Source organism: Palaemon carinicauda, chromosome 24 (assembly GCF_036898095.1).
Source record: "Palaemon carinicauda isolate YSFRI2023 chromosome 24, ASM3689809v2, whole genome shotgun sequence".
Classification (NCBI taxonomy): domain Eukaryota; kingdom Metazoa; phylum Arthropoda; class Malacostraca; order Decapoda; family Palaemonidae; genus Palaemon; species Palaemon carinicauda.
The window spans coordinates 1,187,434-1,211,545 of NC_090748.1; the positions used below are offsets into that span (position 1 = coordinate 1,187,434).

General features: G+C 40.0%; 1 long non-coding RNA gene across 1 annotated transcript in view; it reads left to right on the plus strand.

Annotated features, from left to right (window-relative positions):
* LOC137617789 (uncharacterized) overlaps positions 1 to 17,908 on the plus strand; it is a 596,344-nt gene extending 578,436 nt beyond the window's left edge. Inside the window, exons 3-4 of the long non-coding RNA XR_011039659.1 lie at positions 16,424 to 16,589; positions 17,488 to 17,908. This is a non-coding gene — a long non-coding RNA (uncharacterized lncRNA). The remainder of the gene's footprint in view (positions 1 to 16,423; positions 16,590 to 17,487) is intronic.
* The last annotated feature ends 6,204 nt before the right edge of the window (positions 17,909 to 24,112 follow it).

The following is a 24,112-nucleotide window of genomic DNA, read 5'->3' on the forward strand; positions in this document are numbered from 1 at the left end:
ACATAGTTTCTTGCTTTATTGGTGCGTTTGTACTGTACCTAGGCTACTTGACAGCTTTCTCTCTCTCTCTCTCTCTCTCTCTCTCTCTCTCTCTCTCTCTCTCTCTCTCCAGAATAAATTTTATTTCTACATAGTTTCTTGCTTTATTGGTGGGTTTGTACTGTACCCAGGCCACTTGAGCTCTCTCTCTCTCTCTCTCTCTCTCTCTCTCTCTCTCTCTCTCTCTCTCTCTCTCTCTCTCTCTCTCTCTCGTTGCAGCTTCCATAGTAATGATTACGTTTTCTTCAAGATAGAAGATTTAACACCTATACCAATTAAGCTTATCCAGGAACAAATATATAGCCTTTTAAGTCATTAAAAAGCACTTAAAGTTTAACTTAGCATTTTATTATTGTATGGATAGGAAGGTATCGGATGCAATTCTTTGCTTAAATTGCCATAAAATCAGCCATTACCTGCAAACGTTTATGCCAAGGCCACTGCAGAAAAACGCGTAATACTGAAATCGAAGTCTTGTTGTATTTTCCTCATGAATTTTCAGCCGTGTTGCACTAAGAAGACATCCGCATTGAATCACGACAGCTGTTATCATATTTCCGCCTCCACTCCCCCCCCCCCCCACCCCCTCTCTCCGGGCTAAACTTGAAAAGTTTTCCACCAGTAAAATCTGTAATTTTCGCTCGACGGAAGAATCGCCGAGAAAATTGCGTTTCTTTTACTGCTTCTCTTGACAAGTGATTTTTATTGCAATGTTCTTTGTTTTGCTTAATCTTTTTATTTTGAGACCAAACGCAGTTTGTGTGTGTGTCTGTGTGTTTGCCTGTTTCTGAATATATATATTCTCTACCATTATAAAGCATATATTAACTATTTAGGAGGTGTATATGAATGCATATTTAAATTTAAACTACTTCTTGTGTTTAAAATTAAACCTCCTCCTGTTGTTTTTTAAATTAGATTCTTCCTGTTATGTTTAAAATGAAACTTCTTCCTATTATATTTAAAATGAAACTTCCTTTTGTTCTGTAATAACTCGACATTCTTTCATACTTCTTGATTTAATTACTCAATTTTGCTAAAGTGAAATGACTCAAGAATGTAACATATCTGAAACAAAAATTACTTTAGTGTACTACCACATATAGAATGACAAGTATAATGCCCTATTGAAGAAAGGGTTTCTAAATAATTGTTAGTCAGTTTCTTAGTTATTACATGCCTTCAATATTTATTTCAAGTTGCCACTATGATCAAGAAGTCAAAAATATCTCGTTTACTGGAAAAGGCAACCCTTTGTGCTAATGTGTTTGACAGTAAGCAGAATAATGAGAAACTCGATCTTCCTCATTCCCGTTTTCCTGAGGCTAAACTAACTAGTTTACCTCATGGTTCCGTGAAATTAAAACTCTTGATAGTCCTGGAGGCTTGTAAACTTGTAAACTGAAAAGTTCTCTGTTATTTTCCGTAAGTTAGCAAGATGAGGTTCTTTTTGCACTTATTGAAGAGTTAGTAATTTTATTCAATTAGGTGAATGTGTTTGTGGTAGCTCATTTCCAGCTGATTACCACCCAATTTCCATAAATCCCATATCATCTAAAAGTTTTTTAAAGTCTTTTGGCACATCGTCTAAATAGGTTTCCTAAACGTAATCATCTGTTCCCTTGGCTTTCGTAAAGGCCTTGAAGCATGTGATGCCCCTCTTACAATCTCCAATGTTGTACATAAATCCCTTGATTGTCGTCAGGAAGTTCGTGTGATTGGCCTGAATTTTAGTGCTGTATGTGACCGTGTTAATCATGAAGCCCTTTTTTTAAACTCAAAAATTCAATAATGATGTTAAGAAAAGACCCACCGACTCGCAACTTTTTAAGTAATAGAGCGTAAAGAGTTGTTCTTGATGGGCACCATAGTGAGTATAGGAATGTGATATCTGGTGTTCCTCAGGGTAGTGTTCTTGCCCCATTACTTCGTGGTTTGTCCTAGAAAACAATCTCGTTGCATAAGCAGATGATGCTTTAAATCAACTCGATCTCCTAGATGTAGATCTGGGTTGCTTAATCCCTTGATAGAGATCTAGCTAAAATTAGTGCACGGTGCAAATCATGGGGTATGAAGTTGAATCCTAACAAAACTCAAAAGTATGATTGTAAGTAGGTCGAGGACAGTGGCTCCTTAACATTCGGATCTTAACGTTGACAATGTTTACTTCAACTCTGTACGACTCTGTTGAAATTTTAGGTGTGATTCTCAACAGCAAATTTACTTTTGAGAAACACATTAGGCCTGTCTCTTAGTCTTGTAAGATTTTCGGTGATTAATCTATTCTGAAGAAGTGTTTTAATTCTTTCATTCTACTTAGTTTTGAGTATTGTTCGCCTGCCTGGTCTAAAGTTGCTGATTCTCACCTTAATTTGTTGGACAAGAACTTACTGTCTTCAAATTTCTTATTCCTGATCTAGAAATTAATCTCTGGCACCGTCGTTCAATTAGTTCATCATGCATGTTGCACAAGATTTTTCATAATTCAGATCATCCTTTACATTCAGATCTTCCCGGACAATGCCATCCTGTTCGTAAAACTTGGTATGCAGTTAATTCTAATAGTCATGCCCTCTCTATCATGAAGCTCAACACTACACAGTACTCTAGAACTTTCATTCCAGCTGTGACAACCCGGGTAGTTGAATCGGTATAACTTCAAAAGTTCAAACTTGCAGCAAATGTTTTTATGTTGAACAGAATGACATGTCTCTTTATATAGTTTATATATATGTAAGATCTTTTTTAATGTTGTTAATGTTCTTGAAATATTTTCTTTTAATTGTTCATTACTATTCATATAGTTTATTTCCTTATTTCCTTCCTTCACTGGGATAACTTTTCCTGTGCTTATAGCAGCCTCTTTTTCTAAACTAGCTTATAGTTTAGTTAATAATAATAATAATAATAATAATAATAATAATAATAATAATAATAATAATTCACTATGGTTCAAAAATAGTTTTTATTCATGTAATCAGGGCGAAAATCGCCCCCACCCGAATTATTAACAATCTCAAGTTTAGAATATATATATATATATATATATATATATATATATATATATATATATAATATATATATATATAAAATATATATATATATATATATATATATATATATATATATATATTATATATATATATATATCGCCTAAGAATTCTCTAAGAGCAAGATGATCTTATGGGATCTTATCCCCCACCCCTCACCCATCATAGAAGGTTCTACGTTCCTGAGGGTTGGAGGCTTCTCCACTTACCTTTCCCTTTGATGTGGTAATCATGATACTGATTCCTGGCACCGCAGTCTAGAGATTGGACACCGAGAGCATGATCTTCTATTCCTCTTAATCCAATGCCACAGAAGCCTTCTCCATACCTACAAGGAATATCCTGGTTGGAACACTGCTCTAGTGCAGTATACTTTGCTTCTTCCCAGTACCTAAATGATCTCATGAAGGTGAGGAAGTTCACAGACATGGTTCTATCTGGAACTAAAGCAGTCATCTTTTTGGCACACCAGTCCGCCAACTGGTACCCAAGTGAAGACTCGGTGGTCTCAAAGCTAGGAAAAATCTTAGGACATAGAGAAGTACTAACACTTTGCTTGCACTGCTTCAGTAAAACAGAGCCAGACTTTGTTCCCAGCCCAAGAAGTTACCGATGTAGTGGAAAGGTGGAGGAAGATGGGTTAGGCCTCTCTTTTCCATGGACCAGTGACCTTCAAAAGCCCTAGCACGTCTTGGTAGATCCCTAAAGCATCGGCTACAGGAACATTAAAATCTTCCCTTAAATAAGTTTCAGCAGCGCCAAGGCACAGGTTGGCTCCCCCACCGCCTGTGACTTCCTGCAGGAACATAGATACCACCTCTACCTTTCAACCTTCTTATGGCCATACCCAAAGAGGCAAAAGTAGGAGAGGAGCTAGTAAGTTCTAGAGCTGGTAATCTCCTGCTCAGACTGCCAAGAGTTAAAGGATGCCTCGTGAGCCAATAGGCAGAGTGGCAGAAGCACTGTATTCCAAACATTGGCTCACTGCCCCTCCCTTTCTCACTTGGATACCGTAGAGATCTATGTCTTGCCTCCAAAGGTCATCTAAATACCTCACCCTTCCTCTAGATGTAAGAAAGATGTTGGACAAGCGTGTACTAAAATTAGATCTCCAGGCTTTTACAGCTACCCCTTCCTAGCAGAGAAGGCATCTGGGGGCTGGAGAATAGTCATCAACCTCTCCCCTGTGAACAAGTTCGTACTGCTGACTCCATTAAAGATGGAGACAGTGTATACCATGCAATCAACAGTTAGAAGGAACTATTTCATGCTGTTGCTGGGTATGAAGAATACACACACTTTCCTTTGTATTAAAATACTTTCCCACCGAGGATGAAGCAAAGTCCTATGATTGAGACTGTCAACTGCTCCGCTATGTTTACACAAGTTTTCGCACATGTTGCAACTTGCGCTCATGCCAGCGACATTTGCCTGCTGAGATACCTCAATGCCTGGCTAATAATGTCCCCCTCCTGAGGTCAGCTTTCCCAGCACAGAGACACAGTTTGCATTTTGTCACAGTATGGACCTTGTGATAAATGAGAAGTGCAGTCTCGAGCCCATGCAGAGGAGGTAGCACCCAAGTATCCCAATAGACCCAATAAAGGCGAACGTCTTTCCTCCAGAGAGTTGTATCAGCAGACTCAGGAAAGTTGTGCTGCCCTTCCTCCTCCAACAATTTATCCCAGCAAGAAATCGGCAAAAGCTACTTGGACACTAAAAATCCCTCGAAGTTCATGCCTCGCAAGCTACTCTATCAGAATTTCTGCCAAAGGTGCCTGAAGAAAACTGGGTAGCAGCCACCAACTCCACTCAACATTTATTTCCAGCTGACCCAGAAGTTAGGGAGAATCTAGCATGGTGGCTAAAGGACGAGATGCTGTTCACTTTTTGGGGGTTCTTCATCAACAGACCCATTTGCCACAAAGCTCTCCAACAAGCTTCTAATCTACTGTTCAGGAATACCAGACTCGGCATTAGCTTTAAAAGATGCTTTACGACACCTTTAGGGTGGCCTCAATGCTTTACAACTGCTTTGCCTTATTCAAAGGGTAATCACCAGGATACTAATTACCTCGAATCTTAGGCTGACCCTCGAGGCTCCCAAGTGGCCTTGAGCAGATTTGTATCCAGACCTGCTGATGCTCATTATGGCACAATCTGCTTTGCCAAACCCACATGCAGAGATTCCACAGCCCAATTGACATCCCTTTCTCTTATCCAGAATCTACCGAGAGAAAGGCTTTTCACAAGGCACTGCAAAGGAGATGTCTGGATATCTCCAAAAGTCTGCACCAATCTACCAAGCAAAGTGGGTCATTTTCTGCGATTGGAGCGGTAGAATGGGTAACTCTGACAGGAGCCTCTCTACAATTGATTGCATATTTTCATGTCTACCATCGCCAGGAGAAGCTCAGCCTCTCAGTCACAGCAGTGAAAGGCTATCACTCAGCCTTGAGCCAGGTCTTCAACTGAAAGGCTTAGACCTTTTCTCATGGTGGGAATTGTCTTGCTCATGAGGAGCTCCAAGCAGTTTTGCCCACCAAGTACCTCACAGGATGTAACCAGAGTCCTTATATCCCTTAAAAGGGACCCCATATGAACCAATACGACACACATCAAATAAGAACATCACTCTTAAAGCTTTTTTTTTATTAGTGAAACTCTTGGCGAAAAGAGTAGGCAAAATTAACGGTATTTCCCATGTTTTATCCCATTCCAAGAGTTGAAGAAACACAATTCTTTTCACTGTTCAAGACTTCGTGGGTAAAACCAAGAACCCTGCCATATAGGGTCACAGGTTCGAGCCTTTCTCTATCTCTTCCCTTTGAGATGTGATCAGCAGCTTAGATGATTTGCTTCTTTGTCATAGGAATATGCATAGACGCTACTTAAAGACAACCTTTTAGGCCACAGATTTAAAATATCTTGACTGCTGACAGCATTAGAAAAATTTCAAGGATCACTAATTCTTTATGGCTTTGTCAAACCATCAAGAGGGTTTATCCCCAAGCAGCATAAAATCCTTAATTCAATTGCAATACGGGTCCATGAAGTCAAAGCTAGCATTCAGGCAATTCCTCTAAGAAAGAACTTGTCAGTGGCACAAATATAAAAGGCCAACGTCTGGAAATGCCAGACAACCTTTACAGCCCTTTTTCACCGGGACCAGTCATAGCTGCTCAGCAAGTTTTGTAACATGCCTAGATACTTAGGGGAATGCCTTCCAAGATGATGGTCATGATGTTAGACTAGGATCGTTATGATGTTAGACTAGGATAACGTGTAGAATGGCTGGCACTTTTTCTTCTCTTCCATCCATTCTCTTGGAGTGAGGCAGTAATACCATTATTTGTTGAATCGGACATTTGATGGAGGTAAGCTTTCACACCAATCACTATTCAATCGATAATAATATAGAAGTGTCTCCCTCATCTTCCTTACAAGAGGGAGGATAGTTTCTGTAGAATTCATTACTTTATGTCGGCCCTACATTAACTGTATATCTCTCTACAAACATACGAGGTTATGATCATCTGTCCAAGACAGAAACCTTTAGGATCCTTATCACAAGTTAGAAAGTGGCAGCAGTCAACACTCACATAGTCTAGAGTACCTTGACATTCCAGTACTTTAAACTAGCCAGTATGGTTTTAAGATCTTTCTCCCACCTAATATTAAAGGACAAGGGTTGTATTCGTGTCAGAACAAATCACGTGTTTTAAGTTTCCCTTCCCACCTCAAGCCTAGGTAAAGTCAGAGGCGTTTCCACGAGCTTTACCGCCAGTAACTACCGACATACCGTGTTAAATCTTTCTGCAGCTAAGTTCCAGCTAGCAAATCTGAAATTAGTATTTTTCTTAGCTGTAAAAATTAAACAATGTTTACTTTTAAAAATAGATCTAGAAAAGCATTATAACCATTTGAACTGATAAAATGTGGAACTGTGAAACAGGTAGCTGTAAAGGCGAACTTGGGATTTTTGGCACTCCTGGTGACAACGCATGACACTTTGTATGTATTATATCAAAAGGAAAACATAATTTTCACTTACTTTTGCCATTTTTACTGAAGTTAGTAACACTCGCCAGGGAATAAGTCCTGAATTCTATTTCTTTGGTTTTTATATTCCTTAGTAATTTCATGGTACCAAGTCCCCCCTCCATATCAAGAAGGCATTATTCGCTCGATGGCGAGGGTATCATCAGGCACCACCTGACTCATTGTGGCTTGGTTTGGAAATTATTAGGAAATGACATTTATCTCTCCAATAGAGAGTCTTACGATTGATAGATCGATTGCTAGATAAATTAATCTATCAATCTTTTCATAAAATTTTATCAGTTCATCAATCTAATGATTTAATGATCAATGATCTGTATCAAATAATCCCTAACAATCTACTAATATATGTAGAGATCCATAAATAGATCCTTCCACTGATCCATCAATAAATTGATTTATTGATTGATTTATTGATATATCCCTAAGATCCAAAGATTCACGGAATGGTTAATCGATTAATCCTTTGGTCAATCTAATGATCAAGGAACAATCCCTTGACCCAAGGAGGGATGCAGCAATGCATCACAATAAGTCACTGACCAAATTATTCATGATAAAGACTGATCCTTCAACCCAAGGACCAATAGATCCATCGATCTGAAGTGATCCAAAGCTATGCAGAATGATCCATACTGCTCCAAGGATCCAAATTGATCTTAGAGGATCAATAATCCGATAATCCGGAAGGATCTGAGGAGAGAGAACTGGAGGGATCCGGTGTAATCCGAGAATCCAAATTGATGCGAGGACGCATAAAGATCTGAGGATCCAGACTTAAGAGATTCTCAAATGATGCGAGGATGCAGAATGATGCTAGGTTGCAGAATGATCCTAGGATCCAAATGATGCAGAATGATCTGAGGATCCAAATAATCTAGAATGATCTGAGGATCCAAATGGTCTTGGATACAAATGGTTCAGGGATCTGAATGGTCTGGGGATCCAAATTATCCTGATGATCAAAGGATCCAAATTATACCGAATGATCTGAGGATCTGACATGATCTAGAAGGATAAGATATGGACGGATCATTCTGAATCCTCAGACCATTCTGAATCCTTCGATCATCTAGATCTTTCAATCATCCAGATCCTTCAATCATTTGGATCCTCAGGTCACTGAATCATCCTGAATCTTAGGATCCTCGGATCATTCTGGATCATTGTGATCCCAAGATCATTCTGGATCATTGTGATCCTTGGATCATTCTGCATCAATGGAATATACAGATCATTCTGCATCATTTGCATCCTTATATTATGTTGGATCACGAAGATCATTTGGCTCCTTGGATCTTTCAAGATCTGCAGATCATTCCAAATTGATCAATTGAGCATTCTGGATCTTTAGATCATTCTGGATTATTCTGAATCATCCAGATCCTTGAATCATTCTGTATTATTTGGATCTGCAAATCATTCCCAATTATTCCAGATCACCCTGGATCCTTGGATCAATGAGATCCTTGAATCATTAGGGCCATTGGGATCCTTGAATCATTCCCGATCCCCGGGTCATTCCCGATCATTCTTGAGCCTTGGATCATGCCGGATCATTCCCAATGGTTGGATCATCCAGATCCTCTGATCATTCCTTATCCTCTGATATCATTCCTGATCATCCGTGTTCCTGGGATCGTCCATGATCCCCGGATCGTTTGTGATCGTCGGATCATCACGTAACATTTATGATCCTGGGATCATTTTAGATCATCCATAATCCACGGATCATGTGATCAACGGATCATCTGTGATCCTCGGATCATTTGTGCTCCTAGGATCATTCTGGATCTCAGATCATTCCATATCATTTGTGATCCTCGGATCATTCCAGATCATTTGTGATCCCGGATCATTCCAAATCATTTGTAATCCCCAGATCATTTGTGATCCCCGGATCATTCCGGATCATTTGTGATCCCCGGATCATTCCGGATCATTTGTGATCCCCGGATCATTCCGGATCATTTGTGATCCCCGGATCATTTGTGATCCTCGGATCATTCCGGATCATTTGTGATCCTCGGATCATTAGTGAACCTCGGATCATTAGTGAACCTCGGATCAATCCCGGTCATTTGTGATCCTCGGATCATTTGTGCTCCTCGGATCATTTATGATCCTCGGATCGTTTGTGTTACTCGGGTCGTTTGTGATCCTCGGATCAATCCGGATCATTTGTGATCCTCCAATCATTCCTAATACTCTGATCATTCCGGATCATTTGTGATCCTCTGATCATTCCGGATCATTTGTGATCCTCTGATCATTTCGGATCATTTGTGATCCTCGGATCATGCCGGATCATTTGTGATCCTCGGATCATTCCGGATCATTGGTGATCCTCGGATCATTCCGGATCATTGGTGATCCTCGGATCATTCCGGATCATTGGTGATCCTCGGATCATTCCGGATCATTGGTGATCCTCGGATCATTCCGGATCATTGGTGATCCTCGGATCATTCCGGATCATTGGTGATCCTCGGACCATTCCGGATCATTGGTGATCCTCGGACCATTCCGGATCATTGGTGATCCTCGGACCATTCCGGATCATTGGTGATCCTCGGACCATTCCGGATCATTGGTGATCCTCTGACCATTCCGGATCATTGGTGATCCTCTGACCATTCCGGATCATTGGTGATCCTCTGACCATTCGGAATCATTTGTGATCCTCGGATCATTCATGATTCTCGGATCATTCCGGATCATTAGTGATCCTTGGATCATTTTGTATCATTTGTGATCCTCGGATCATTTACGTTGCTTGAATAATTTGTGATCCTTGGATCATTCCGGATCATTTGTGATCCTCAGATCACTCCGGATCATTCGTGATCCTCAGATCACTCCGGATCATTCGTGATCCTCGGATCATTCCGGATCATTCGTGATCCTCGGATCATTCCGGATCATTCGTGATCCTCGGATCATTCCGGATCACTCGTGATCCTCGGATCATTCCGGATCACTCGTGATCCTCGTATCACTCGTGATCCTCGTATCACTCGTGATCCTCGGATCACTCGTGATCCTCGGATCACTCGTGATCCTCGGATCACTCGTGATCCTCGGATCACTCGTGATCCTCGGATCACTCGTGATCCTCGGATCACTCGTGATCCTCGGATCACTCGTGATCCTCGGATCACTCGTGATCCTCGGATCACTCGTGATCCTCGGATCACTCGTGATCCTCGGATCACTCGTGATCCTCGGATCACTCGTGATCCTCGGATCACTTGTGATCCTCGGATCACTTGTGATCCTCGGATCACTTGTGATCCTCGGATCATTCCGGATCATTCCGGATCATTCCGGATCATTCCGGATCATCTGTGATCCTCGGATCATTTGTGATCCTGGGATCATTCCGGATCATTTGTGATCCTCGAGTCATTTGTGATCCTCGGATCATTCCATGATCCTCGGATCATTTGTGATCCTGGGATCATTCCGGATCATTTGTGATCCTCGAGTCATTTGTGATCCTCGGATCATTCCGGATCATTTGTGATCCTCGGATCATTTGTGATCCTCGAGTCATTTGTGCTCCTCGGATCATTCCGGATCATTTGTGCTCCTCGGATCATTCCGGATCATTTGTGCTCCTCGGATCATTCCGGATCATTTGTGCTCCTCGGATCATTCCGGATCATTTTTGCTCCTTGGATCATTCCGGATCATTTGTGTTTGGATCATTTGTGATCATCGGATCATTTGTGCTCCTCGGATCATTCTGGATCATGTGTGTTCGGATCATTTGTGATCCTCGGATCATTCCGGATCATTTGTGATCCTCGGATCATTCCGGATCATTTGTGATCCTCGGATCATTCCGGATCATTTGTGTTCCTCGGATCATTCCGGATCATTTGTGATCCTCGGATCATTCCGGATCATTTGTGATCCTCGGGTCATTTGTGATCCTCGGATCATTTGTGATCCTCGGATCATTCCGGATCATTTGTGATCCTCGGATCATTTGTGATCCTGGGATCATTCCGGATCATTTGTGATCCTCGGATCATTTGTGATCCTGGGATCATTCCGGATCATTTGTGATCCTCGGATCATTTGTGATCCTCGGATCATTTGTGATCCTCGGATCATTCCGGATCATTTGTGATTCTCGGATCATTTGTGCTCCTCGGATCATTACGGATCATTTGTGCTCCTCGGATCATTCCGGATCATTTGTGCTCCTCGGATCATTCCGGATCATTTGTGCTCCTCGGATCATTCCGGATCATTTGTGCTCCTCCGATCACTCCGGATCATTTGTGATCCTCCGGATCATTCCTGATCCTCGGATCACTCCAGATCATTCGTGATCCTCGGATCACTCCGGATCATTCGTGATCCTCGGATCATTCGTGATCCTCGGATCATTCGTGCTCCTCGGATCATTCGTGATCCTCCGATCACTCCGGATCATTCGTGATCCTCCGATCACTCCGGATCATTCGTGATCCTCCGATCACTCCGGATCATTCGTGATCCTCCGATCACTCCGGATCATTCGTGATCCTCCGATCACTCCGGATCATTCGTGATCCTCCGATCACTCCGGATCATTCGTGATCCTCCGATCACTCCGGATCATTCGTGATCCTCCGATCACCCCGGATCATTCGTGATCCTCCGATCACCCCGGATCATTCGTGATCCTCCGATCACCCCGGATCATTCGTGATCCTCGGATCACCCCAGATCATTCGTGATCCTCGGATCACCCCGGATCATTCGTGATCCATGGATCACCCCGGATCATTCGTGATCCTCGGATCACCCCGGATCATTCGTGATCCTCGGATCACTCCGGATCATTCGTGACCCTCGGATCACCCCGGATCATTCGTGACCCTCGGATCACCCCGGATCATTCGTGATCCTCGGATCATTCGTGATCCTCGGATCACCCCGGATCATTCGTGATCCATGGATCACCCCGGATCATTCGTGATCCTCGGATCACCCCGGATCATTCGTGATCCTCGGATCACTCCGGATCATTCGTGACCCTCGGATCACCCCGGATCATTCGTGACCCTCGGATCACCCCGGATCATTCGTGATCCTCGGATCATTCGTGATCCTCGGATCACCCCGGAACATTCGTGATCCTCGGATCACCCCGGATCATTCGTGATCCTCGGATCATTCGTGATCCTCGGATCATTCGTGATCCTCGGATCATTCCGGATCATTCGTGATCCTCGGATCATTCGTGATCCTCGGATCATTCCGGATCATTCGTGATCCTCGGATCATTCCGGATCATTCGTGATCCTCGGATCATTCCGGATCATTCGTGATCCTCGGATCATTCCGGATCATTCGTGATCCTCGGATCATTCCGGATCATTCGTGATCCTCGGATCATTCCGGATCATTCGTGATCCTCGGATCATTCCGGATCATTCGTGATCCTCGGATCATTCCGGATCATTCGTGATCCTCGGATCATTCCGGATCCTCGGATCATTCCGGATCATTCGTGATCCTCGGATCACTCCGGATCATTCCAAATCATTTGTGCTCCTCTGATTATTTCGGATCATTTGTGATCCTCGGATCATTTGTGATTCTCGGATCATTTGTGATCCTCGGATGATTCTCGGATCATTTGTGATCCTCGGATCATTCCGGATCATTCGTGATCCTCGGATCACTCCGGATCATTCGTGATCCTCGGATCACTCCGGATCATTCGTGATCCTCGGATCATTCGTGATCCTCGGATCATTCGTGATCCTCGGATCATTCGTGATCCTCGGATCATTCGTGATCCTCGGATCATTCGTGATCCTCGGATCATTCGTGATCCTCGGATCATTCGTGATCCTCGGATCATTCGTGAGCCTCGGATCATTCGTGAGCCTCGGATCATTCGTGAGCCTCGGATCACTCCAGATCATTTGTGCTCCTCGGATCACTCCGGATCATTTGTGATCCCTGGATCATTCCAAATCATTTGTAAACGTAGGATCATTTGTGATTCTCGGATCATTCCGGATCATTTGTGATCCTCGGATCATTTGTGATCCTCTTATTATTTGTGATTTTTGGATCATTCTTTATCATTTGTTATTCTCGGATCATCTGTGATCCTCAGATCATGTGATCCACGGATCATTCCGGATTATTGTGATCCTCGGTTCATTTGTGCTCCTCAGCTCATTCCGGATTATTCGTGATCCTAGGATTTTTTGGGATCCTTGGACTTTTTGTGATCCTTGGATCCTTCCGGAACATTCCGCATCCTCACATTATCCCGCATCCTCGAATCATCCCCCATCCTTGTATCATCACATATCATTCAGCATCCTCAGATCATTCAGCATCCTTGGATCATTGGATAATTCTGTATTTTAGATAATTGTGGATTCTCACATCATTGTTTTTCCATTAATCAATCTGGACCATTCGGGATCCTTGCGCCATTCGGGATCCTTCTGCATCTTCGGATCATTCTGCATGCCTGGATGGTTTGTCCTTTGATCATTCTGGATTGTGGATCAACCTGGATCATTGAGATCCATGGACAATTAAGATTCTCGGATCATCCTGTATCTTTCCAGATTCTCAGATCATTCCGGATCCTTGATTTTCCTTGCATCATTTTGCATCCTCAGATCATGCATTCCGGATCCTTGATTTTCCTTGCATCATTTTGCATCCTCAGATCATGCTGGATCCTCGGATCATCCCGCATCCTCGGATGATTCCGAATCATCCCGCATTTTCGGATCATTTCGAATCATCCCACATCCTTGGATCATTTTTCATTCTCAGGTCATTCCGGATCATCCTGGATAATTCCAGATCTTCAAATCATTCTATATCCTTGCATCATTCTTGAATTTTGCATCATTCTGTTCCGCAGCTCATTCTGACCCTTGGATAATTTTGTATCCTTGGATCATTCTGGATCCACTGGTCATTCTGTATCACTGTGGATTCCGGTTTCTCCCATCATTTCCTTCTGGATCCCGAATCCTTGTGATTCCCAGATCATTGTGTTCTCCGGATCATTCTGGGTCCTCGTATCATTCTGGATATTTGGATCATTCCCTTGTGGATTGTTCCATTCTGGATCCCTGGATCATTTGGTTCTTCAAGTCACTTAATCCCTCAGATCATTTGGCCAATTCTTCAGGTCATTGGGATACTTGGTTCATCCGCATCCTCAGATCATTCCGCATCCTCGGATCATGCGGGATCATCCCGCATCCTCGGATCATGCGGGATCATCCCGCATCATGCGGGATCATCCCGCATCCTCGGATCATGCGGGATCATCCCGCATCCTCGGATCATGCGGGATCATCCCGCATCCTCGGATCATGCGGGATCATCCCGCATCCTCGGATCATGCGGGATCATCCCGCATCCTCGGATTATTTGGGTCTTCAAGACACTTAATCCCTCGAATCATTTGGCCAATTCTCTCGAATACTTCGGCTCTTTGGGATTCTTGGTTCATCAGGATCCTTGGATCATTCTTTGGGATCCTTGGATCATTTGGGTCAGATTATTTGATTATACGGATCATTTGCATTCTCGGATCATTTGGAACAATCTAAATCATTCTGGATCAGAATCATTTGGAACCTTGTAAATTGGATTCTTGTATCAATTGGATCCCTGGATCATTCAGATCCTTGGATCATTTTTTTATCACTGATCTTAAGCTCATCCGGATCCGCGGATGGTCCGCATATCCTTGTATCTTCCGGATCCTCACATCATCTGGATCATTCGGATCCTTTTGGATAATTGATTCTCAAACTATATTGCATCCTCAGGATCCAACATGATCCGGGGATCCTTCTGTCATCTCTCTCTTTTAGATCAATTGCTAAGGAATTATGATACAAACATACATCATCACAAATATTAATTTACAAAAACAACAAAAATATAAATGTAAAACACTAACTGCCTATATCAAAACTGCTATAACGTTGCTGAAGAAATTCAGTTGAAAAATTTCGAAAAATACATATTTCCTAAATGCTGTGGTCATTAACTATCTTGAATGCAACACACGCTATAACCCGAGAGCTTGCAGCAACATGCATATTGCATCAACATACATTAGCACACTAACTAACTAAAGGAAATCATTCGGACCTGCACACGCCCAATCAGTTACCAAATTTTTATTAAGAATTAGATAGAATAAAAAGATGGGATCCGATGGGATTCTGGAGGTAACTAAAACTGTAAATATTTATATTAATAAAAAGGCTTTGAAATTATTTTAAGGTAAGTTGATAAATTAAATTGAGGAAAAGAAACTCTAATTTTTTCAAATTACCGAATTGAATTTGTTATAAAAGCAGAAACACTCGTACAAAATTAAACTAATATGAAACTCGGTGGAAAAGAAGCTACAAAACGAAATGATTCGGGAAAACAAAATTGTACGAAAAGCCTAACGAAATGTCTTTGCGTTATCACATACTCCAATAACCAGGCACTAGCAAATGAAAATGTTGAGATTTGACTTTCACCTTCATTATAGTAATCACATGTGCTAAATATAAAAGTTAAATAAAATAAAATTTTCTCTAATTTTAAATGAAACGGGAGTTAAAAATTTAACTAAGTGATTGTAATTGTTAAACTTATGAATAAAAATTGACTTGAATCATAAACAAGATGCATCTAAAACGGGGGATTTTTTATTCTTTCAATTAATATACACAAAACAATTATAAGAATAGTAATTCAAAGCAAATAAAAGACTTGATTAAGGTGTGGTCAGTAGACAGAAAGAGGGATCTTGGCGTGTATTTGTAGTTATTGTAGATGGGTTAAGCGACTTTGAACTTCAAAAGCTATGATACAAAAGTCTCCTTTTGTATTAAAGTATCTTAGGGCAATAAAAAAAAAAAAAAAAAAAAAAAACTTTTACCCAAAGACCAAGTTAGATCGCACTGAGTATTTGAAATATGCATTTGTTTTATCAAAATTGCCACCGGAAGCACGTTGTTCCATATCTCCGCTTCAGTTAAGACTACATTGATTAAATTGATATCAAACTAATACATTTCCGGATCAGAGAATTCAATTATGTTCCATGCTCTAAAAGCAACATTTGTCGCCCTACAGTAAGGCTGGAGTAAAAAAAGAAAATAATTCATGAACAATTGAAACACCATTACGGTAACCATAAATATTTGTCAAAACTATGAATGTCTTGTGTATCACATCTTGCCATGATACTCATGCAACTTCATTTCTCCTTTCAGAATGATTTCTTCGAATAAGTGCGACTAAAGAAAATTTCTATGTGGACACTCATGACTAGAAATACTGCTTTTTATGACAATCCAAGTTCAATGAAAAAACTTTAAGAGATCTCCTCTTTATAAAACAAAGATGATGTAGACACCATCCAGGATCTAACAACATTAGGTAAGTCACCTGATTTTGTAGAAGTGAATGACAGTGATGATGGTAGTTACAAGTAGTGTTAGTGATGGCAGTGGTGGTGGTTCTCAACATACACATGTATTACAATTGATAATGTACAATCGATCAGTATGGCAAAAACATTGCGGGAATTCCAAAGACAAGCAAAACATGTAGAGAGCGAGAAAAAAGTGTAGAAACTTTTATCCAGATCTGGCACACAATCCAAAGTACCAGATCTTCCCATCAGTCTTCTCCTTCATGCTTAACATCTACCAAACAAACCACTGCACCTTGTATCTTCTGTATTGAAACAGGCACCACAACGAACTTGGAAACAAATAACAAGGTAGACATTGTCAGGGATGTCTATTCGAAGACAAGTCTGAAGCTGGGTACCCGAGAGCAAGGTACTGGAGCTAGGACAAGAGTTACTCTTTCATTTTATATTCCCCAAATCACAAAAAGATCTGATAAAAACTGATGGCAAAGTATATATTCTGAGGAAATGCAGCTACCCATCCTAGATTAAAAATCTTATCCCAAATCAAGGCATCAAGAAATCTTGCTGGTTTTCAATAACTAGCAAGTGATGCAGTCAAGGAAAATAAACAATTATCACAAAAAAGGCAATGTTTACCTAGACTCTTCCTTGATATTCGACAAGCCCTTTTTATCGCTTCTTATATTTGAAAAATGTCCTTCAAAATTTTATGAACTTCTTTGAACTTTGTTTTTTCATTGTTTCATGGCGAGTAGTCTTCAATTTCATTTACGTATACGCTAGCAAATGCTGTAAATCTATCTAAAATTTACTTGGTACTGTAGCTTTTCATTAGTTAGCAAATACATTTTTTGCTTCCTATTTACCATTTTCCACAATTTTGATTTTTTTTTTCAGGATGATGAGAGGAGGATAAGAAGATCCGTTGTTATTGGAGGACCCAAGACCCCCCCCCCCCCGACCTTCCTTCTGCTTTCGAGCCCAAAGCTGATTGGGTTGGTGTATTTAGTACGATTTGCCCAAAAATAATTAAACAAAAGTTTCATCTAATTGTTTTTTATGTTTAAGTAGCGCAATGTGTATAACTATTATTAGATTAAAAAAAGGTCCAATAAAGGTCTATTAGTGAATGAGAAGGATTTGGCAATTACAAAAGCTGAAGAAACCATTAAGAAAGGGACTGTGAAATCGGGTAACATTTTAATCACAATTTTGCTTCTCGTGGCTTGAATAATGTAATGGGTATTGAAGAAACAATGTTGTGAAATGTTCCGTTTTCTGTTATAAATATAAAACTATATAAATATATAATATCTAATATATATAATAAGGGTGTGTGAGAGAAGGAAGTTGAGAGTTAATGTGGGTAAGAGTAAGGTTATGAGATGTACGAGAAGGGAAGGTGGTGCAAGGTTGAATGTCATGTTGAATGGAGAGTTACTTGAGGAGGTGGATCAGTTTGAGTACTTGGGGTCTGTTGTTGCAGCAAATGGTGGAGTGGAAGCAGATGTACGTCAGAGAGTGAATGAAGGTTGCAAAGTGTTGGGGGCAGTTAAGGGAGTAGTAAAAAATAGAGGATTGGGCATGAATGTAAAGAGAGTTCTATATGAGAAAGTGATTGTACCAACTGTGATGTATGGATCGGAGTTGTGGGGAATGAAAGTGATGGAGAGACAGAAATTGAATGTGTTTGAGATGAAGTGTCTGAGGAGTATGGCTGGTGTATCTCGAGTAGATAGGGTTAGGAACGAAGTGGTGAGGGTGAGAACGGGTGTAAGAAATGAGTTAGCGGCTAGAGTGGATATGAATGTGTTGAGGTGGTTTGGCCATGTTGAGAGAATGGAAAATGGCTGTCTGCTAAAGAAGGTGATGAATGCAAGAGTTGATGGGAGAAGTACAAGAGGAAGGCCAAGGTTTGGGTGGATGGATGGTGTGAAGAAAGCTCTGGGTGATAGGAGGATAGATGTGAGAGAGGCAAGAGAGCGTGCTAGAAATAGGAATGAATGGCGAGCGATTGTGACGCAGTTCCGGTAGGCCCTGCTGCTTCTTCCGGTGCCTTAGATGACCGCGGAGGTAGCAGCAGTAGGGGACTCAGCAGTATGAAGCTTCATCTGTGGTGGAAATGTGGGAGGTTGGGCTGTGGCACCCTAGCAGTACCAGCTGAACTCGGCTGAGTCCCTGGTTAGGCTGGAGGAACGTAGAGAGTAGAGGTCCCCTTTTTGTTTTGTTTCTTGTTGTTGTCGGCTACCCCCCAAAATTGGGGGAAGTGCCTTTGGTATATGTATGTATGTATATAATATTTAATATATATATATATATAATATATTGTGGTAATTACCAGTGAAATAAACATTTTCTCCGCAGTGAAAACCAATCTGTGGTACTGTCAAAACAATATTCTTAAATAGTTATTCATAATAATAAGTTTACGTTTTAATATTTGTTGTATTCACAAACTTAGTTTCAAATCTTTGGATGGCATTATGGTATCTATTAGTTTAGTTGGCTTTTATAAATTTTTTATCGAATATGTATAATCTAGAAATTTTGCGACGATAGCTAGGGCAAGGGAGGGTCATATATCTGTGAATGTATATTGTATGGATGTGTAGGTAAAAATAAAGATAATATGAATAGAAGCGTTTTAATCCGATACCTGGTAACCCCAAAGATGAACAACAGTACCATGATGGTGAACAAATTTATTTGTTCTAAGATTTCTATTGAAAGATATAGTCAAAATCCACTAGAAGAAATTAATAAAAACTATAGCCTTTCACGTGAAACACTATATTTCTTAGTGTGCCACAAATAAAGTATATTATATTTGGCATTAAGCATCGAGTACATGCTGTTTAGAGAGCCACAGTATCTACAACCCGGGAAAACACCTTCAAATAACGAAGTGAAAGTTATAAAAATTTAATACCATTATTTATTATGACAGGCTTTCTTTCCCGTTTTAAAATATTTTCAGCATTTTCCCTCTGGTAACAACCAAACGTTTTAATTTTAAAGTGTGGAAAATAATTTTAATAACTTCGTCGAAATTGTTCTTTTCATTAAATTGTTCTTTTCATTAAAATGTTAAGAAAAAAATAAAATCATACTAAAATTATATAGTAAGGATGACCCTTATGACAGATATAAGTTCAAAAAAAAAAAAAAAGCTTCCATCCTGATTTCTAGACTCTTTTGCTACGCGTTTAATAACATGATATCAACAGGGATAGGTTTAAATACTCCATTATTATCCAGATTCACACACTCCGTTCCTCTGTCCCTATATAAATTACTGAGATAAGTATATCAACCTACAGAATATCAATTTACCTACACCAATCACTCGCCTGAGAAAAATAAATAAATTTCAAAAAATCAAAATATTAACAAAGGTTGTAAACGACAACGGAAGCAGACGAGATGCATAGTCAGAAATCCATCTATTAAGCCCCTGAAATTCATTACACTGATTAAAAAAAAAAAAAAAATAAACTTCCTGTGTGGCAATTAAGTTGAACTATTAAAGAGTTTTTGCATCAGTGACGGAAAATGCTGATATTATGGAGATCAAAGGTAGTTTAATATTTTCTTCTCATCTAAAAAAAAAATATTTAATCATCCTTAAGCAGGTTTAATTACAATATCATGAACTAAGGGCAGTTTAATATTTTTTCTAACTTCAAAAAAAAAAATTAATAATCCTTAAGGAGATTTAATTGCAAGAGTATGAATTAATTTCAAAACACATTTCATAATCCTTAAGCAGATTTAATTACAACAGTATGAACTAACTTCAATAGGTACTTTCTCGCTGGGAGTTGGGATAATAATAAAAAAAATATAACTAGGATAGAGATACCCTAAAATGAATCGGATATAATTATGATACCCTGTTTTTTTATACAATAATCAATATAACCGGAACTCAAAAGTTGTTTGAATTTAAATATAACATAAGAATCATGAATAAAAACAAATAAAGGTCATTAAAACAAGTCTGTTTAGATACCAGGGGTATAAATATCCTAAAAAACATACCAGGGTTCTCACTAAGGTAAAAAATCTGAAAAGGACCATAGTTTCACTGAATGACATTCGTGCATTTTAAATGAGTGTTATACTGTAGAAAATATAACTAAGTAAAACTTTATTTTTTATATATTACTGGATATCCAGTCCTAATGTACGAATATATAGCATTGGAAATTAGTGGCTTTGGTAAAAATGTACGTCTAGTAAATAAAGTAATAATTATCACATGATTAATTCCATATAACTATCATGATTAATTCCATATAACTAGAGTTCAAAAGACGGATCTCAAGGAGGGCGAGTTGACAGAATTCTAGGGCCAAACGGGTTGAGAGACTTAGAGTACAAGAACTGGAACTCAAGGCATAGGAGTTAAAAAGAGTTCAAGAGAAAGATCAAGATATGGCGCTCAAAGAGGATGAGTTAAGAGAGTTGATGAGTTAAGAGAGTTAAAGATATGGAGCTCAAGGGAGGAGTTGAAAAAGTTTGAAGAGAATTTAAGAGAAAACTTTAAGACATGGAGATCAAGGAGTTGTTGAAAGTTTAAGAGACAGTCCAAGAAATTAAGTCCAATGAGGTGGGGGTTGAAGGAAGGCGAGTTGAAAGGGTTCAAGCATTGGAGCTCAAGGAGGAGGAGTTGAAAGAGTTCAAGCATCAGGGTTCAAGAGAGCTCAAAGAGGAGGAGTTGAAAGATTTTAAGATATGTAGGTCGAAGAGGAGTTGAAAGAGTTCAAAAGATGAAACTCAAGGAGGTGGAGTTAAGAGTTCAAGAGATTGAGCTCAAGGACGGATTGAAAGCGTTCAAGAGAGAGTTCAAGAGATGGAAGTCAAGGAGGAAATGTTGACAGATTTCCAGAGATGAAGCTTAAAGAAGAGTTGAAATATTTCAAGAAGAGTTTAAGAGGACAGATCAAGAAATGGAGCTCAAGGTGGAGGAGTTGAACGAGTTTAATATATGAAGCTCAAAGAAGGGGAAATATAAAGATTTCAAGAGGTGGAGTCTGAAGACAGGTTGAAAGAGTTTGAGAGAGTTTTAGAGCTGGGGCTCAAGGCTGGCGAGTTCAAAGAGTTCAAGAGACACATCAAGATGTGTATCTCAAGTAGGAGGAGTTGAAAGAGTTCAAGAGATTGGTTGAAAGGGTTTAAAAGAGTTGGAGCTCAAAGAGAATGAATTGAAAGAGTTAAAGAGACAGAGTTCAGGAGATGGAGCTGAAGGAGGAGTTGTTGAACGAGTTCAAGTGGTTGGGTTTAGAAATTGTCTTTAAAGAAAGGTTCGAATAGTTCAGGAGATTGAGCTCAAGGAAGAGGAGTTGTTATAATAATGGAACTTTAGGAGGAAGTGTTGACAAAGTTCAAGAGATGGAGCATAAAGGCGGGTTGAAAGAGTTTAAGAAAGATTTCTACAAATGAGGTTCAAGGAGAATGCGTTGGAACACTTAAAGATGCAAAGAGTTAGATTAAAGATGGGCTAGAAGAGTTCGATAGATGGAGCTCAAGGAATGGAGTTGAAATAGTTCAAGAGATGGATCTCAAAGAGGAGCTGAAAAAGTTGAAGAAACTCAAGGACATTCGAGTTGGAATAACCCTAGAGATAAAGCTTAAATAGAGGTTGCAAGAATTCAAAAGACGGAGCTCAAAGAGGATGAGTTGAGATAGTTCAAGATATAGAGCTCAAAAGAGGGAAGTTCAAGATATAGAGCTCAAAAGAGGGAAGAGTTGAAATAGTTTAAGGTGTGGAGCTCAAAAAAAAAGGAGTTGAAAGAGTTCAAGGTGTGGAGCTCAAAAAAGAGGAGTTGAGAGTTTAAGATATTGAGATTAAAGAAGAAGAGCTGAAAGAGTTCAAAATTTGGAGCTCAAAGGAGAGGAGTAGAAAGAGTTCAAGATATGGAACTCAAGGAGGATGAGGAGAAAAAGTTTAAGATACAGAGTTGAAGATATTCAGCTTAAAGAATGGTTGGAAGAGTTCGAGAGATGGACCTCAAAGAGGGAGAGTTTAAAGAGTTCAAAGGATGAAGCCGGGGCAGGAGTTGAAAGAGTTCGAGAAATTAAACATGAAGATTGGTTGAAAGAGTTCCAAAGACAGAGTTCAAGAGACTAGGTTTAAAGAAGGGTTTTGGAAGAGTTCGAGAAATGGAGCTCAAGGAGGGGAAGTTAAAAGGGGTTAAAAAAGCTGGAACTCAAGAAGGAGCAGTTGAAATAGTTCAATATTTTGAGCTCAAGAGGAGATGAAAAGTTCAAAATTTAGAGCTCAAATAGGTGGTGTTCAAAGAGTTCAAGGTAAGGAGATCAAACAGGTGGTGTTCAAAGAGTTCAAGGTAAGGAGATCAAACAGGTGGTGTTCAAAGAGTTCAAGGAAAGGAGATCAAACAGGTGGTGTTCAAAGAGTTCAAGGAAAGGAGATCAAACAGGTGGTGTTCAAAGAGTTCAAGGAAAGGAGATCAAACAGGTGGTGTTCAAAGAGTTCAAGGAAAGGAGATCAAACAGGTGGTGTTCAAAGAGTTCAAGGAAAGGAGATCAAACAGGTGGTGTTCAAAGAGTTCAAGGAAAGGAGATCAAACAGGTGGTGTTCAAAGAGTTCAAGGAAAGGAGATCAAACAGGTGGTGTTCAAAGAGTTCAAGGAAAGGAGATCAAACAGGTGGTGTTCAAAGAGTTCAAGGAAAGGAGATCAAACAGGTGGTGTTCAAAGAGTTCAAGGAAAGGAGATCAAACAGGTGGTGTTCAAAGAGTTCAAGGTAAGGAGATCAAACAGGTGGTGTTCAAAGAGTTCAAGGTAAGGAGATCAAACAGGTGGTGTTCAAAGAGTTCAAGGTAAGGAGATCAAACAGGTGGTGTTCAAAGAGTTCAAGGTAAGGAGATCAAACAGGTGGTGTTCAAAGAGTTCAAGGTAAGGAGATCAAACAGGTGGTGTTCAAAGAGTTCAAGGAAAGGAGATCAAACAGGTGGTGTTCAAAGAGTTCAAGGAAAGGAGATCAAACAGGTGGTGTTCAAAGAGTTCAAGGAAAGGAGATCAAACAGGTGGTGTTCAAAGAGTTCAAGGAAAGGAGATCAAACAGGTGGTGTTCAAAGAGTTCAAGGAAAGGAGATCAAACAGGTGGTGTTCAAAGAGTTCAAGGAAAGGAGATCAAACAGGTGGTGTTCAAAGAGTTCAAGGTAAGGAGATCAAACAGGTGGTGTTCAAAGAGTTCAAGGTAAGGAGATCAAACAGGTGGTGTTCAAAGAGTTCAAGGTAAGGAGATCAAACAGGTGGTGTTCAAAGAGTTCAAGGTAAGGAGATCAAACAGGTGGTGTTCAAAGAGTTCAAGGTAAGGAGATCAAACAGGTGGTGTTCAAAGATATCATATTAAGGAGCTTAAATAGTAGGTGTTCAAAGAGTTCAAGATAAGGAGCTCAAATAGGAGGTATTCAAACAGTTGAAGATATGAAGATAAAATAGGTGGTGTTCAAATAGTTCAAATAGGAGGTATTCAAAGAGTTTAAGATATGGAG